The sequence below is a fragment of the Arvicanthis niloticus genome, chromosome 1, assembly GCF_011762505.2.
Source record: "Arvicanthis niloticus isolate mArvNil1 chromosome 1, mArvNil1.pat.X, whole genome shotgun sequence".
Lineage (NCBI taxonomy): Eukaryota > Metazoa > Chordata > Mammalia > Rodentia > Muridae > Arvicanthis > Arvicanthis niloticus.
The window spans coordinates 16,099,228-16,113,811 of record NC_047658.1 but is presented as its reverse complement, the minus strand read 5'-3'; the positions used below and the strand labels follow the sequence as shown (position 1 = coordinate 16,113,811).

Genomic DNA, 14,584 nt, shown 5'->3' with positions numbered 1-14,584 from the left:
CCCTGTGTTGGAACTATATTCACGTGTTGCCAAAAGTATATATGCAGAGGAGACACAGACAATAAAAGAAAATATTAAATGGGTGTTTTCAGAATCCAATTCAACCCATTTCTGAAACATAGTCATCCTTAATTTTTCTCGTTTATGAGTGCTAGGTGGCATATACATGAAAGGCTATATTTCATCTTATGAAACAGCAGGAAGACTTCTGTTTCATAATAATGGTTAAGGGCTGGGTTGAGAGGTTAGAAATGGGAGGAACTGTGGTAACAGCTTGAGTGTCTTCACAGTACAGTATAAATTTTAGGAGACATACCATGCTCAGTGAAGAGTACAATGTAAATAAACTCAAGGAGAATAATTTTATCACTGCTATAGCTATTGATAAATTGATTTAATATTAAATATTATCAGTTTTACATTATATGATGTGTAACATGTATTACTTGAGCAACCTAAAATTTTAATATCAAAGTTATGAGAATAAAAACCAATCCTCTCTCTATACTATGAATTAAAGAATTGACTTAAATTTCTCCAGTCAATTTTACTATTCAAATATTCACATAACTACAGATGTACCTGTGTCACTACACATTCACATAATACTTGAAACTCCATGTATACATATGTATCATTGTCTGTATTTATCCTTGTCCACATGGAAAAACAATTTGTTACAAATATCTGGGTAGCTCTTACATTGCATAGCCATAATATTGAATTTTTTTCCATATCCTTCTTCTTCTGAGGAAAAATCAAAAGTTTCCAAGGGGAGGTGTACTTGGCAGCATTCTGGCATTCCTGTTGGGCCTGCCTCTTCATGGCCTCCCTCTATGGCCTCTGTTCTTTTGTGATGGACTGTGAGAAGACTGTTCACAGAATGTGAATGTCCTGTCCCCATCAACAGATGGTGTCTTTCTCTGGGAAACCTGGGTGCAAGTGGTGTAGAATTCTGGACTCTGCAGCAGACAAAGTGTTTGGCCTGAAGGAGACAATCCCAGCGACTTCTCCAGTTTCACCACTGCAAAAGAGTCAAGGAAGAAGTCAGTACATGGTAAATGAGATTTTCTCCTTCTTTTGTAGCACCACAGGAAACTGGCCTCTGCAGCCATGGGACAGGCATTCTATGAGCTGTCTGCTATGTTTTCAGAAAGATAGTGACTGCTCTGTTGTTTCGGGTATTCATGCCATGTCAGGTTTTCTAAGATGATATTGTGCTCCTATGTGTTTGTGTGGTGTGTACACATATAGCCAACATGGGAAGGTCACAGAATTCCCTTGGTGTGTGGATCTCACTTGCCTTACTCTTTGTGTAAAAAGATATATTGCCTTTCATTTCCTCAGAGCTTTACAATTATGTGGGTTATCTGGCCAGTAATTTCTGAGAACTTACTTGTCTCTAAAAACTTATACTAACAGCATTACACAGACACCATCAAAAAACCTGGATTTTAAGTGGATTTAGTTATCCAAATCCATGGAAGAATTTCAACAACAGAGGCTTTCCTCCAGCCCCATGTTTCACAAACTTATTACAAGTGACATAAAAACTGGTTTAAAAAACTGAAAGCTTTGGGCTTGGGTGTGACTCAGTATTAGAGAACATGTGTATGTAATTTTATAATCTTGACTATGGATCACCTCTAAAATACACAGGAAAAGAAAAAAAAGAAGTAGCAGTTTGGCTAACTTAGAAATGGGACATGTACTGTACCTAACTCCCTATATGATTTTAAGTGTAAGAGAATGCTAGGACAAGTGGTTAGAATCTGAGAGGAATATGTCCTCCTGGACAGATTCTCAGCTGCATTGCACTGAAGAAAGATTTTGACTCATGGACTATCCAGTGATACACACACACACACACACACACACACACACACACACACATATTACTTTGGTGTCCACTAGAACTCTGAGCAACATACCAGGAAAGAGTTGATTACAGTGTTGTTGGGGCATGAGACTGATCACATTGGGCACTGATGTGTGAGTGTGATGTGCTCTGTGGGCATCACTTAATTCAGTATGGATACTACTCATTATGTCTTGCATTCTCTCTCGCGACAGAGTCTGAAGGTGGAGATGGAAAGCCACAGCTGTACTTAACCTGGAAGGACCAACATTCCCCTCTGTGTGGGATGTCCATTACCGAAAGGTAGAGCTGAGTTTCCTTGGAATACTGATCACACTTCTTCCCTTCCTGGCTCAATACTTACTCAGAAAAATGTTGTCTAGCATGGCTTGAGCAGATGTGCAATAGATGATGGCAGACGTAGAGAGAGATGTTTGGACATTTCTTTGCTGGATTTCCTTAAGTGCCATCACATCTTGGTGGTGCAGAGGTCTGATTCTCAGGGTAAGACACAGAGTCGTAGGCATGAAGGCACTGCCTGAGTTCTCCAGCTATCAGAGAGTCCAAGTTGTTGTGCTTACAATAATAGACCTGGCTACCCTACTGGTTTAAATGTACTAGGCTGTATCCTTGATTTAGCACCAGAGATAGTTAGCTGGACAAAGCTGGCAGACTGTGTTGGATAGAGAAGAACTATGGCATTGGGATCTAAAATTTTATCACACTGGACGATCATAGATAAGGACAATTTGGTGTCCTGGTCAATGATGTCACAATGATTTCCTAGAGTGTACCTGCCCTCCTGCCTGTGCTTCCTGTGATATCCCACTCAAGAATACCTGGACAGGAGAGTGTGGAGTTGGAGACGTGGCCCTGGTCAGTCAGCACTGTCAGTATAGTCATGGTAGCATGGGGTATAAGGTAGGCAATGACCATGAGTTGCTGGAGAGAAGTGCTGGATGCTGATGGCAGGAGCCATGCTGAACTCACAGCTGGGATGGAGACACTGGAGTAGTTGCATACAGTTCCTGAGGGTGTGAAGTTGTTCAGCACAGGCAGAAAGGGCTGCAAAGTACTTTCTGTCCCAAAGAAAGGTGTGCTTTGGAAATTTTCTATAGGGAGGAAGAGGACCGTCGGATAGCTTTCTAGTGTTATGTAGGAAGCAGTGATATCTCCAGTTTCTACTGCCTGAAAGAGTGAGTCTAAGACCAGTGTTGCCTCAAACATTCCAATTGCAAAGGTTCAGACTAATTCTTGGTACTGGACAGGATGACACTCACTTCATACCTGTTTTTCCTGTGTAGGCAATCAGATCCTAATTAACTTGGTAACCTTTGTGCTAATCTAAGCACAGTCCATTTTCATCTGCTTTGTCTTGCCCTCATACCTGTGGTGCTATGATCTAATATCTGGGTCCTATAACAGAAGTATTCAGGCATAGGAGAGTCTAAGACAACTTCTCATGCCCCTGCCTTTGCCCTGTTCTGTACATATCTTACTTTATGTAAAGAGACAGGTTCTCCCTACTTAAATAAGGCTGTCCTTAGAATCACAAAGACTGCTCTTAACCTGCTTCTGCCTCCAGAATGGTGGCATCATAGATGTCTGCCAATGCTACCAAGCTTACTTTTATTCTGAGCTTTAAAAAAGTATATCAGGGATTTGATATATGAATACTTAATTACCCTGTCTCCTTCTAAGTTCTATTCTGCTCCTACCACTCCTTCTATAATTCATTTCCTCTTATCATTTAAGTATAACTATTAGATACATATGTGTATATGACTTTTTAAATATAACATGCTGATAATATTTCAGGGTGCTTTTCTGTGCTTAGAGCTGGTACATTGGTATTTGATAACATATTAGAAATTCAACCCTGAATGAAACTAATACTCCCTCTGTTACTGCTACTTGCCTATAATTTTTTTAGAGGGGAAGCATTGTGAGAATTCCCTGTTCTGTGTCAGTGCTGCACAGAGACCAAGTGACTGTGATGACAGCCCCATCTGATATTATCCAAAAAAAACCAGTGTACACAAGACTTAGTGAACACATCACAAGATATGAGAGATTGTAGGAACCCGGGAGCAGAGTGAGATTGTGTCCTCTATATAACAGGGAACCACCACCCAGACAAATTTCAACAGTGTGGTTGCCTAGACAAGACTTGGGAAATGCCTTAATTCTTTTGATTTGAAATCTGTGGTTGTCTGCAATATTTGGTCTTAAATTATCTCGATGTTCCTTTAGGATAATATCTGAGGTTTTTACATCTTTGATATCTCTGTTTTCTATCCCCTCATCTTTATACTTTAGACTTTTTCCTTCTCACCAGGTCCTGTGGGTCTATCTTTTATATACCAGCCACATGATTTCTTTCACTACATTAACTACCTTGACAGAGCCCAGTTCCCTCTTAAATTCTCCCACATTCTCTTTTTACCTAAGATAGACCAAGTTATCTAAAATATGTCAATCCTTGTGCAGGGTCCATGCTAATCTTCTCTGTATCATTCCAATTTTAGTATATGTGCTGCCGAAGTGAGCACAATAAATTACAGCTGATGAACTTGAACTTCTCCCTCTCCTTCAATAAACAAAAGCTACATTATTTGACTACAAAAGATAAAAATAAATAAAATATGTCAATCAGTCTCTTTCTGTATTTTTTTATTTTTTGTGTGTCAAGACAGAACCACTGTAGACCAGGGTAGACTTAATCTGATTTTCAGTATTTCAACCACTACCTGCTGTGTTCATTGATGAAGCTGTTTATTATACTCACATATAATATGAATACAGGTGTACCACCATAACTATGTGAAAGATACGTTTAGAACAGCACTGAATTTGAACAATAACAGGGAAGCAGTAGTGTAGAGAGGCCATCACATTCATGGTAAGGAGTGCTAGATTCTTCAAGCCAGTTCTCATTTTTTTATATTTAACACTATCAATATTACCTGAATATTTTTCCTGTTTACTTGCCTCTTAAGACACAACTATATGGTGCTCTGAGCATAGTTATACTGCCAATCTCCCTGAAGCAGACAAAGAATCAGTTGAGAGTGAAGTCTCTCCAAAGTCACATTCTTAATAAGAACAAAAGCTAATGTGCCATTCAACTTGAGATATCTGTATATCTAGTATCCATAGTCTCTTGAGAATTTAAACTTACACTAAAAATAAGGAAAAAATATGATCAACGTTTTAAAGTTTCCTTTCTTACCTGACATGGTCAGGGCAAGTGTAGGAGGGACTAGCAGTAATTCATGTTACAATGGAGCAAGATAAATTATTGTTCTTGACTGATCTTCTCTCCAAACTGGACCCTCTGTCCACTAGCAAAGAGTGCTCACTGGTCATAGGTGGCCCCTGGTCTAATTCTTTTTATAGGTAGCTCCATGGAAACCCCAGGATTCTACCAGATACTGGTAGGCTGAAAGAGAAAGTGATGTCATGAATTAGGGAGTAGCCAATATGAAGGTATGATTCTGAGGTAAAAAAAAAAATTTTGAAGAGAAGATTGAAGGAGACCAACAAAAGCCATGAAGTCTGAGGTGTTAGCTGTTTAAAGAAAGTAATAAAGGAAGTGTAGCATTCCCTCTTCATATGACTTTTAGCCTAAAAGATCATGGCAATGCTTTTATAAAGTTCATTGATGAAGACTTTTTGGGCAGAGGACCTGCAGACCCTAAGAGGCAAGAGCTGTCAGCCCAGGCTACAGTATACAGTAAAGCTCTCAATCAACACACATGAAGAAACCAAGATATTCCATGACAAAACCAGATAGATTTAAACAATGCCTTTCCTCTAACCCAGCCCTACAGAGGCTAGCAGAAGGAAAAGTCCAATAAAATGAGGTTAACTATACTCAAGAAAACACAAGAAATAATAATTTCATACCATTAAAATCCATAAAATACAAACACAAACACGTGTGTGCGCACACACTCAACCAAGACTAACATCAAAATAACAACCAAGACTAATATCAAAATAACAGGAATTAACAATCATTGGTAATTAATATCTCTCACCATCAATGGACTCAATTCTCCAACACATAGGCTAAAATAATTGTTGCATCAAAATAATCCATCAATACAATTGATGCAAATAGTCAAGGAACAATCAACACAATAAACACAAATAGTCAAAAACCAAGCAAGGCAATAAACAACTGACCTTAATAGTTGCATGTAATTAAAATAGTATAAAAGCAAAAAGGAGGGGGAGGATGCAACAAGGGGTTTCTAGGGGTAAATGGGGAAAAGGGATAATATCTGAAATGTAAACAAATAAAATATCCAATAAAATATTTATTGCCATTAAACTAATCCTAATTAACTTACCAAAAAAATCCTCCATCATGCTGTATACAAGAGACACATTGCACCAACAAAGATAGTCATTATCTCAGTATAAAGGGCTAGAAAATGCTTTTCCAAGGAAATGAACCCAAGACATAAACTGGAGTAGCCATTCTAATATCCAATAAAATAGACTTTTAGCTGAAAGCAATCAAAAGAGACAGGGAAGGACACTTCACACTAATTAAAGGAAAAGTTTAATAAGAGGACATCTCAGTTCTAAACATTTATTCTCCAAGTGCACCAACATTCATAAAAGAAACATTACTAAACTTAAATTATGCATTGAACCACACACATTAATAGTGGGACACCACAACACCCCATTCTCACCAATGAACAGGTCATCAAGACAGAAACTAAACAGAGAAACAATGAAACTATAATAAAGTTATGATTCAAGTAAAGTTTAGTTATGGACCTAACAGGTATCTATTGAATATTTTACCCTAACACAAAAGAATACACCTTCTTCTCAGCACTTCATGGAACTTTTCTCCAAAATTTACCATATAATTGGTCACAAAGCAAACTTCAACAGATACAAGAAGACGGAAATAACCCGTACATATTATCAGATCCCTGGGGATTAAAGCTGGACTTTAAAAATTACAAAAACTATAGAAAGCTCACATATTTGTGACAACCTCCCTTTTAGCCCCATACCTACAAGAGATAGTGGGGAAAGAAGGATAGGGAGGATGTAGACGTTTCTAGAAATAGTTCTTTGGAGCAACTCCCATCTCTGTTGTCTGGAAGTCAGCTGTTCAGTTCACAGGTCAGCAGCACAGCATGATCCACTTGTAAACACTTCACTATTATAACAACAGTCCAGTTCAGCAGTTTGAGAATAGCAAATCAGTATTGGTAGCAACTACCTAACACAATCAGCCAGGCCTCAGCCTCAGCACAAGTCAGCAAAAGGGACCAACAGACACACCCAAAGAAGTTTGCCTCTCTCAGCAAAGCACAAATCTGCAAAGCAAACTTCAACAAATAAAAGAAGACTGAAATAACCCATGCATCTTATCAGATCACCATGGATTAAAGCTGGACTTCTACAATAACAAAAACTACAGAAAGCTCACATGTTTGTGGAAACCTCCCTTTTACCCCACTACCTACAAGAGATAGTGGAAAAGAAAGGATAACAAAAAAGACTAATAAGTATTGTACAGCCAGCTCTATAAGCAAAATTATCTTAGCCTCCATCACTGTCCATCCAGTCCTTTTAATACTTCCTCCAAATATCATATATTCTCCTTGTGTCTTGATTCATCATGTGAGTCTGTCTTAGCTGACATCACTCTGCTATTCAGCCCATAGAACTGGAAAGAAACTATAGCACACCACCTGAAGATTTTTGGTATGTTCCTCACTATGGAGTCCCAATAAATGGAGTTCAATTACTCAGTGGAAGGTGGACCAATATGTCATCAGCAAAGAATCGTTGATCATGTGTCCTTTCATGTTTTTGCTATAAGAGAACATCATTTTTCTTGTGCCTGCTTCAGTCTAACATTCATTCATGAGTTTGTCTTAGCCTTCCACCTGTGTCCACTTCAGGAAAACACTCCTTCACATGTTTGTACCAAGAAAAGACCATTCCACACAACTGACTTTCCAAAGAACCCTTAAATTCTACCCAAGAACACTATTAAAACAGTGGTAAGAGGAAAATGTATAGAACTAAGTGCACTCATAAAAAATAATGGAGACTTCTCAAACTAACAAAAGTACATCTGACAATACTAGGCAAAAAAAAAGGAAAACATGCCCAAGAGGAGTAGACAGCAGGAAATAATCAGTCTCAGGTCTGAAATAAATCCATTAGAAACACAGAAAACAATACATGAATTAACAAAACCTTTTAAAAATCTTCTAATTTAAATCTTCTTTTAAAAAAATTAGCAAGGTTACGAACCTTTAAACAAACTAAAAACAGACACTACTCTAATTAACAAAATCTCAAATGAAAACGAAGACATAACATCAGACACTGAGGAAATTCAAAAATCCTTAAGTCTTAATTCAAAAGCCCATATTCCACAAAATTGGAATATCTAAATAAAATGGATGAATTTCTAGACAGATACTAACTACCAAAGCTAAGTTAAGATCAGATAAACATGCTGAATAATCTAATAATACCTAAAAACGTAGAAGGAGTGATTAAAAGTCTACCAACCAAAAAAAAGTATTGGGGCCAGATGGTATTAGTGCAGAATTCTACCAGACCTTTGAATAAGAGCTAAGGTTAATACTCCTCACACTATTCCACAAAATAGAAACAGAAGGAGCACTGCCAAACTCAGTCTATGTGCTACAATTACCTTGCACAAAAATCCAGCAAATTTCAGGCCAATTTCCCATATAAATATTGAGGTAAATGTACTCAATAAAATATTTGAAAACCGAATCCAACAAGAAACCATCCACTATGATAACATAGGTTTAATTCCAGGGATGCAGGTATTATTCAATAAACAAATATCCATCAATATAATACACAATATAAACAAACTGAAAGAAAAAACCACACAATCATCTCACTTGATGCCAAAAATGTGTTTGACAAGGACCAAAACCCCGTTGTGATAAAAGTTTTGGAGAGATTATGGGTAAAGGGGACATACTGCAATATAGTAAAGGCAGTTAACAGTAAGTTAATAGCCAACATCAAACCAAATGGAGAGAAACACAACATAATTCCACTAAAATCAGAAAGATGATGCTGTGCACTTTCACCATATCTATTCAATATCATAATTGAAGTGGTAGGTGGAGCAATAAGATACTGAAAGAGATCAAGGGGATGTGAACTGGAAAGGAAGAATACAAAGTCTAGTTATTTGCATATGATATAATAGCACAGACCTTGAAAGGATAATATTCAACATCATATGGAAAAATGAAAAACCCAGAGTTGCTAAAACAAACCTGTACAATAAAAGAATATCTAAAGGTGTCACCATTTCTGATTTAAAGCTATGTTACAGAGCTACAGTAATAAAAACTGCATGGAATTGGTATAGAAACAGGCAGGTCAGTCAATGGATTCAAATAGAAGACCCAGAAATGAATGCACACACCGAAGGCCACTTAATTTTAACAAAGAGAATGGGGAAAAAGCATCTTTAACAAATTGATCCACCTAACTGGATATCTGCATATATAAGACCCATATCTTTCCTCCTGTTTCAAACTCAAGTCCACATGGATCAAAATCCTACACATAAAATGGGATGGGCATAACCTGATAGAAGAGAAATTGGAAAGTAACCTTGAAAGCATTGGTACAGGAGACAACTTCCTCAACAGAACACCAAAAGCTCAGGCACTAACATCAACAATTACTAAATTGGAGCCTCTTGAAACTGAACAGCTATGTAAGACAAAAGACACTATCAACAGGACAAAAAGACAGCCTTCAGAATGGCAAAAGTCCTTTACCATACCTACATCTTACAGAGGACTAATACCCAGAATGTATAAAGAATTCAAAAATTAGACACCAAAAAGCAAGATAATCCAATAAAGTTTAGATACAGATCTAACCAGAAAACTCTGGATGTGAGAATCTCAAATGGCTGAGAAACACTAAAAAGAAATGTTCTTCAGCCTTATCTGTCAGGCAAATGCAAGTGAAAACTACTTTGGGATTACATCTTCTACCTATCAATATAGCTAAGATCAATAACAGAAGTGACAGCTCATGCAGGAAAAGATGTGGAGCAAGGGGAACACTGCTCCATTGCTGGTGGGAATGCGAATTTATTCAGTCACATGGAAATCAATATGGAGGTTCCTCAGAGAATTGGAAATTGATCTAACTCAAGGCTCTGCTATACCACTTTTGGGCATAGGCTCAAAGGATTCCCTACGCTACTACAAAGACACTTGATCAGCATTGATCTCCCTGGGAGAGGAGACTGTGGGCACATGGGGATGGGAATAGGAGGGTTCAAGCAGGGGAATCAGGGGAGAGAGTAACAGGAAGGCAACTGAAATCTGGAGGAATGTAGAGAGTTATGTAGAAACCTACTGCAGTAGAAATTCCCTGTAAACTATGAGAGTGACCCTAGAAAAATCTCTTAATAATGGGGGATATGGATCTGAAACTGTCTGTCTTCTGAAATCAAGCAAGGCTACCATCAGTGGTACTAGGACATCAACACAACCATAAAACCTGGCAATTTATCTTGCCTGTGCTGGGGTAATAGAGGCACCAAACTTTTGGGAGTGACCAATCAATGACAGGTCTAACTTGTGGCCCAAGTCAAGAGAGGGAGTCCACACCTAACATTATGTGGATCCCCAAGAACAAGAGGCTAGTCAGCCCAGAGACGCAGGGTAGAACCAAATATGACTGGAAAAAAATTAATGAAATGATTCTTTATGATACTCTGCCTAGCCCAGTAGTCATCAAAGAGGCATAGTTCAGGCACTGAGATAACCCTGAAGAAGGTGGGGAGAAAGGATTCTAGTAGCAAAAAGGGTGGAGGACATCATGAAAACACAACCCACAGAGTCAACTATCCAAGGGTTCATAGGTCCTCATATAGACTGAAGTGAAAATCATGGACCCTGTGTAGGTACTCTACATATATGTTATGGTTGCATGTGGATGACTGTGTGGATGGACAAGAACCAGAGGTTAGTCATCTAAGAGTCCCAGAATAAACCAAATATGTCTCGAATTCTTGTGTGTTCTTATGAGACCCACCCCCATCAGCAGGAGTAGGGGGTAACTCTGACTCTTTTGCATGTGCTTGGGATACTTTTCCTCTTACTTTCCCTTCACCTTGTCAAGCATTGGCATGACTGTGAATAGTTTTACTGTAAATTGTTATGCCATTGTATGATTGCTATCCCTCTGAGGCCTGCTCTGTTGTTGTTGTGGTTGCTGTTGTAGTTGTTGAAGGGAAATGGAAGAGGAGTAGATCTAGGAGACAGGGAATGTAGAGACATTGTCCCAGAATGTATCTGGGACAATTGGAGGTAAGGGCACCTGTAGTCCAGATGTAATGTATGTAAAAAATAAAAACATTTAAAGAGAAAACGAGAAAATGGAATAGTGGGGGAGATAAAAGAGATACCATATCCAGAGACAAGGTCCTCTGGAGTGTCCAGACCAGCATTCATGACCACGAGCTGGGCCATGTAAGGAGTGGTAGGAAAAGAAATGGGAGAGCCATATCAAGAAGCCAGGAGATGAAAAAGGCCAAGTAACCAAAGTGGCTAGGTTATCTTTGGAAGGGCATCTGAGAGAAGAATAGCCCAGATCTTGCACATAAAGGTTAGAGTAGGTGGTGGAGTATGTCAGCCATACCCTTTAACAGGTAGGAACTGAGGGATGCTGAAAGAATCTGGTGTCCAAGTCCACTTTGAGATGTTGACTAGGCACTTCAGTTAACCATTTGCCAGGGTTGGAGACTAACACAAAGTACTAAATACACAGAACACAAGCCACACCTGTGATGCTGAAGGCAGGTCCATCAGCAGAGTAGCAGTTTTCTCGACAGAAAATCGAATGCTGTGATGTAATTCAAGTTCAGAAAGACAGATCCACTGTGGAAATCTTGCATGCTCAAACTGCCTGAAAATTTTGACCACCAACAAAGCTCTAGAGAAGATAGCAGAAGAGTCAAAAGTCATGGCATGCTTCAAGTTTGAAGATTTGAATTTGTGAAATTACCTTCACCAAGACAAACAATTATGTATTTGAGCACCTTGAATATCTGTAGTTCTGGGATTACTGGTGTGCACAACCCTGCCTGTTTTCCATGGGGTAATGGAGTAGGATTTGATTCTCTCTACCAACTATGAGAGAATGAAAACCTCTCACACTCAGGTTTGTTTTGTGTGCCATGAGGTGCTTAGATGGATATCAAGGAGATCAAGGGGAACAAATGAAACTCAGCAACACAGGACTTGCCTACAAGTCAACCTTTTCTTTAGCCTGGAAAAAAAGAGAAGAAAATTAGAACAGGAACCATACTGATTAGCCATAGACCAAGCTCTGGACAGTCTCCCCAGAGCTGTTATGACACCTGGTGCATATTGTCTGTCCCACCTAATTCACCATCTGTGCCCTCACCTTGAGCAAACCAGGGAGATGTCAGAGGGTTCCCAACTTGGCTTCAGTTTCCTCTGACACCAGAAGGACCCATGGACACAGGGACCTTGGGAGGCCTTCCTAGAATTTGGTAAATAAGATTTGCCCCACCTCCTCTGATCTCGTAGGACCTCATGCTGAATGCTGAGTACCCACATCAGTAGGGAAGCCAGAGTAGAACTGGGGCCCCATAGGAAGAGGACCACCTGTATTTGGGAATGTGTATGCCTATCATGGAGACCATCATGGATTTGGAAGTCTGAGTATGTCTGTGAGGTAAAAGCAATTGAGGAAGGATAAGTGTGTGTTTAGAAGGTGCTCCCTGTGTGTCTGGAGGGTCTGTTTGATTTTGAGACTGTGTGGGTGATGGAGGCTGTGTTAAAAGATATTAGATTACATTGTAAACATTGATATTGTGGACTGGTATGGCTCAGCTTTTGATTCCAGACCTTTCGGTTTACTGTAGACAAGTACTTATTTGGCTCAACTCTAACACATACCTATAATTCAAGAGCTAAATAAAATCAACCCTAGGTCAAGAGGCAGAGCAAGCAACCAAGCTGACAAGGAGTGAACATCAGTGTCTTAGGGTTTTACTGCTGTGAACAGACACCATGACCAAGGCGAGTCTTATAAAGGACAACCTTTAATTAGGGCTGGCTTACAGGTTCAGAGGTTCAGTCCATTATCATCAAGGCAGGAACATGGCAGTATCTAGGCAGGCATAGGTCAGGAGGAGCTGAGAGTTCTATGCCTCTATCTGAAGGCTGCTAGTGGCAAACTGACTTCCAGGCAAGCAACTAGGGTGAGGATCTTAAGCTCAAACCCACAGTGACAAACCTACTCCAACAAGGGCACACTTCCTAATAGTGCTACTTTTTTAAATTAATTGTTTATTGGACCTAGGCTGGTCTCCAACTGCCTATAGCTGGGGATAACCTTGACGTTGTGATCCTCTACCTCCCACCTCACCAGTCCTGTAATAAGCACTGTGCATCACTGTGTGCAGCTGAACATTCCTTTCTTGGTGTGCCTGGGTGTGGAGGACACCTCCCCTGTTCTCAGCTCCCTACTCACTCACAGTGGTCTGCCAGTTTCTCCCCATATTCTACTCACCCTAACAGGTGGAAAAGAGGCACTGGGATCCATCTGTACTGGGCAATTCTCATGGAAGTTCAAATAGGTCTACCCAGCCCAGGTACCTCTGCACTCCTTGACCTTACACATCTGGGCCACACAGGTCTGCAGAGTGAGTGGAGACTTGTATTCTCTCCTGTCTGTCTGGAAAGAGTGTCCCTGAGGAAGTCTAAGAGGAAGAGTGCAGGGAAGCTGGGGCTGGGGTGGGTTTTCAGTTTCCTTCCTGTCAATTCCCTCAATCACTTAAAGGGATTTAAAAAATAAGGAAAGATAGTGTCTCATGTGTAGCCCCATCCAGAGATCCACCTGCCTCCACCTCCTAAGGACTATTAACCTGAGAAATCTCATTAGCCTCATAGTGTATTTTTTACGTGGATTACTCTTGTTTGATGGAAACAGGGTATCACTATGCAGACTAAGCTGACCTTGAACTCATACATACATACATACATACATACATACACACATACATACACATCATATACATATACATCATATACATACACATTTGGGGAAAAGGTGTGCACCAGCACACTCAGCCTGTATGTCAAGCATTTGCCTTCATGTGTGAATATTATATTCCTGCTTTCCTGGTGCTCTCAGGTAGCAGAAAAAGGAGTCAGATTCCTTTGAACTGAGGATACAAATGGTTTTGAGGTGCTAAGTTGATGCCATGAACCAAATCTAAACTCTCCAAAAGAACAGCAAGGGCTTATGTAATCCATACTGCTAGATAAACAGGACTCCTACAATTGGAGTGACAAGGCCAATTGGATTGGGTGACTGGGAAACAGCCACAGGCAGCTCAATGGATCTCAACTCTTTTATTTATTTACTTTTTTATGAGGAGACAGGGCCTCATGTTCTCAGGCTAACATTATATTCACCATTTAGCTGAGGCTGGCTGTGAATTCCTAATCCTCTCCCTCCACTTCTTCAGTGCTGTGATGACAAGTTTGTGCCACCATATCTGACTATTTTGGATTTTTAGACAGAAACTGACCAGAAGCTCCAAACCTCAAGGAAACCCCTGCCTCAGGCTCTGGAAAGCTTGGATCACAAGTGTGTTCTACCCCACACTCAGCTAAGAAACAA

At 39.7% G+C, this 14,584-nt stretch overlaps 1 non-coding gene and 1 pseudogene across 1 annotated transcript; both read right to left on the bottom strand.

Annotated features, from left to right (window-relative positions):
* Positions 1-14,584, bottom strand: part of LOC117723826 (uncharacterized protein C2orf78 homolog) — a 62,748-nt pseudogene that overhangs the window by 46,449 nt on the left and 1,715 nt on the right.
* On the bottom strand, positions 4,307-4,410 carry LOC117699388 (U6 spliceosomal RNA). The gene has a single exon (XR_004605171.1). It is a non-coding gene; the product is annotated as a U6 spliceosomal RNA (small nuclear RNA).